This window comes from Tupaia chinensis, unplaced genomic scaffold (genome assembly GCF_000334495.1).
Source record: "Tupaia chinensis unplaced genomic scaffold, TupChi_1.0 Scaffold144702_1, whole genome shotgun sequence".
Classification (NCBI taxonomy): Eukaryota; Metazoa; Chordata; class Mammalia; order Scandentia; family Tupaiidae; genus Tupaia; species Tupaia belangeri.
In genome coordinates this window covers 28,965-33,105 of record NW_006204563.1, presented here as the reverse complement: position 1 = coordinate 33,105, position 4,141 = coordinate 28,965, and the positions used below count along the sequence as shown (strand labels likewise).

Below are 4,141 nucleotides of genomic sequence, written 5' to 3'. Positions count from 1 at the left end.
GCCCCTAAAGCAAAAAAAAAAAAAAAAAAAAAAAAAATCTCTCCAAAAAAGTAAAATAGTTATAATATATAAAAGAAGATGCGATCTAATTTATAACAGTAACAAAAAATAGGGGGAAAATTCAACAGGAAGTATGTAAGACTAAATGAAGAAAACTGTAAAATGCTAATAAAGAATTTGAGATGCCTTGACCAAATGGAAAGACATATTATTCTTATAGATAGGAAGATTCATCACCTTAAAGATGTAGGATATTTCCAATTAATGTTGAAATGTAATTTTTAAAAATATTAACAAATTTATTTTTAACTGAATAACCTAATTCTATGAGTCACAAACAGAGAAAAAAGAAAAGCCAGAAAAATAGTAAAATCAGAGCAGAGAGGAGACAAGCCCTACTGGTTATGAAAACACATTATAAAACCTCAATAAGTAAAACAATGTGGTATTAGTACTCAAATACATGAATCTATGTAACATAATAGAATGTCCATAAGTAGAGCCAAACACATTCAGGAATTTGACATGTGACTGAAAGAACAATGGATAATTTAATAACTGGGGCTGGAATAATATGAGATGCCCTCAAAAAGTTTGTCATGATGAAAAACCTATGCATGGATTTCAACATTGTTTTGCATCAAAATAAACTTGAACTTTAATTCCATTTTCCACAAACTTTTTGAAGTCCTCTCCTATACTTCATACCATATTCCAAGATAAATAACAAATGGAAGAAAGATTTTAGTATAAATAATGAAGCTACACATGTGACAAAGAAAACATGGGGGAGGAAATCTTTTAAAGTATTGAACTGTGGGGCCAGCCAGTGGTAAAATTAAATAAATAATTTAAGCTTAAAAATATTGTTGAACTGCTATAGCTGTGGCTTCAAATCCAGAAACCAAACAATTCCACATGGCATAAAACACTATAGCAAATGAAAATCAAAAGAAAAAAAAAAGGAAAGAAAGAAAAAGAAATGAGACAGCTGCACTAGTGTTGGCCGGTTGACACTGTTACTTGGCAGGTTGAGACACATGGGGGTCCCAGCTGGATTCCTGGCTCACCCTAAAAACCGGATGAGGAGACACTTGTAGTCCTAGAGACTTGAGAGGATGAGGTAAGAGAATCATGACAAAACAACACCCTATTAAAAAAAAAAAAAAAGCAAAAATCATGACAAAATGGGTGGAATATTTGTAATTCATCACAGTTAGTTATCTACCACATAATCATCTCTTAGAAAATGATAGGAAAAAGACCAACAACCAAATAGAAAATTGAGAAAATAACATAAAAAGATAATCTACATAGATAACAAAAGAAAATACAAGTGGCTCTTAACCAAATGAAAAGATACTCAACCTCACTCATAAAAGAAATGCAAATTAAATCACACTGACACCATTTTTTTCTTCCCTCATCAGATTGGCAAAAACCCAAAAAGTTAATTAACAAGCTTGGTTATAAATCAGCAGGAGCTCTCATATACTGCTAGTGGTAATGCAAATTGGTACAAGCTCCATGAAAGGCAATTTGGCTACATTTATCAAAATTACAAATGCTAATACCCTTTGACCAACAGTTCTGCTATTGGAAATGTATCCCATGATATTTGTGCATAGGTTCAAAATGATGCATATACAAGCCTATTCATTGCAATATGATTTTTAATAGCTGCAAAATATTAGAAACAACCCAACTGCCTACTAATGGAGAATTGGCTAAATTACAGTACTTCTATATAACAATACATGAAACCATATAATAACAAAGAAGATCCATTTTTTTTAAGTTTATGTATTTATTTACTGAAAGAGCAATAAAGACCCCTAACTAGGTCTCACTGTGCCACAGTCTAACTCTCAGCCCTCCAGCCAGCCTGGACTAAGAATATGTTGGAGTGTGCACCTGGCATTTTCAGCCCAATCCAAAATCTCAACTCCAGGCTTTCCTATATGGCTCCAGCATCATTCATTGGCACCCTATTGCCTGTATCATTGCAGCTGGAAATATGTACCGTATTATTGATATAAAAAACTCTGAGATCATTATGCAGAATAGTAAATATGTTATGCCGTTTGTAGTAAAGGAGAGGGGTCAATAGAAATATTCATATTTGCTTATATGAAGCAACTCTGAAAGAATATGTATCTCGTGGAGAGATATATGAGAAACTAAGAAAATATTGGTGTGGCAACTGGATGAATAGATGTTAGAAATGGAAATAAGACTTTTTACCATACACATTTTTTTTTTTTTTTGGAGAGGCTTTTGCTATAGTGTCTGTGCACTTGCCAGAAAGAAAGAGACAAAAAGCCAGAAATCACCCCCCAGAGGGTATGGCCACACCACAATCCCTTTTTCTCCATTATCCTCTTGAGATTTGGGGCACGCACACTAATCCAGTATGAGTTTTAAGCCACTGGGTCTGGGATTCAAACTGTGGTCAACTACGTGGGAGTCCAGAGACACAGCCATTATGCCAACTGCTGGTCCCAAATAGACTTTTTTAATCATATGAATATTTTATCATCTGAAAAAAAATTACATTTATTTCATCCACAAGTGAGACAGAGAGATAGAGACATAGAACTTTCAAGAGTCTTGAAGCTATGATCCACCTCCAGCTTCAGCCAACCCCAGGTCATGGTCACACACAAACCACGGATACTCAGAGATATCGTTGGATGCAAACCTGGAACCTTCTCATGTGGGTCAGCCTTGCAGAGCATCTCACTTTACCACTGTTTCAGCATCCAGCCCTCCAAAACAATTAAATTTTGGAATGTTATCTTTAATGCCAATGGACATATTATGCATAATAAGCAATGTTTTATCTGCTGTAGTGCCATGCACTCAAGCATCCCAACACAACCATATTTAGGGTACATAATATTTGGGTTATCATAAATGGTTAGAGTAAACACGGTCAACTACCCCAGACCAATTTGAAACAGAAGACCAAAATATTCTAGATAAAAGTACTTTAAATTCTTCCTCTTTGATTCTTCATTTAAACCATTGGGTTGTAAGAAAAGTATGACATGTTTTTTTTCTGTTTTTCTATGCAAAAATATGTCGTGACTTTTCTGACAACCCAATATTTCTCTTGTGTTATGGTCCTCTTTTGTTGACATTTTACAGCATAATGTTGACAAACATAGGCTTTGGAGATCATTTAATCCTGCCTCGTTTATTGTCAGCATGATCGGACAAAGTGTCTTAGTTTCCTCATATGTAAAATGGAAATAATACAAATTTTATAGACTTACTATTATAAGCATACAAAAAGTTTGAGGGAGAAAACCTACTGCTCATATGTAAATTTCACTCAGAGAAGATTTCAAGTTAAGATTGAGAATTAGAAAACAATATGAACCACAATGTATCTATCATTGAACAATGACAAATTCGTTTTCTAAATTTAATTCTTAAAAGAGAGAGAGAAAGTGGTGCCCCCAAAAGGGTCCTTGTACCATGATCTACCCACATTCATAGTCAAGGGTGACAGAGAAGCATGTGTAATACAGATGTCCAGGGACACCTTGGGATAAAAACCTTGAACCTTCCCTTGTGGTCTCAGCATCACTAAGTATGGTATTAGCATTATGCCACTGAAGCTAGCTGACAAATGATTTGCTATTAATAATTTTTTTCCTCTAAATTCTCTCAGAGAATATATAACCAGAGACTGTCAAAGAAAATATTAAGAAAACTGTGAATGATACTTCATTATTGGGCTATAAACCAAAAAAAAAATTAATTAAAAAACTAAAGTCCTCATTTTAATGATGTAATAATGTAACTCAAAAGACAAATCCAGGTTACTTTCATTATTAAATATATGTTTAGGATTTACATTGTGTAGCAAGAAGTGTTCATGTCCCTTGGGAATATAGGGTTAAAAAGTAACCCTGAGTCATATTGTAATCCACTAAGCACACTCAGACATGTAGAAAAAGTACAAATATTTATTGAGTGATAAGGGCTATACTAAGAGCATTTAAGGAAACATGACCACAGAAATTATTTTGCATTTTCATCAGACCTTGAAGAAAAGTAAAAGTTAAATAGCCAAAAATATTGAACAATATCATTTCAAAGGAAGAAAATTAGAAATGACTGGAAGGAAAGA

The 4,141-nt window shown here is 33.8% G+C and overlaps 1 protein-coding gene across 4 annotated transcripts in view; it reads left to right on the top strand.

Annotated features, from left to right (window-relative positions):
* The window catches only part of PIK3C2G (phosphatidylinositol-4-phosphate 3-kinase catalytic subunit type 2 gamma), a 469,433-nt gene that overhangs the window by 438,654 nt on the left and 26,638 nt on the right, over window positions 1-4,141 (top strand). The gene's annotated exons all lie outside the window — the stretch shown is intronic.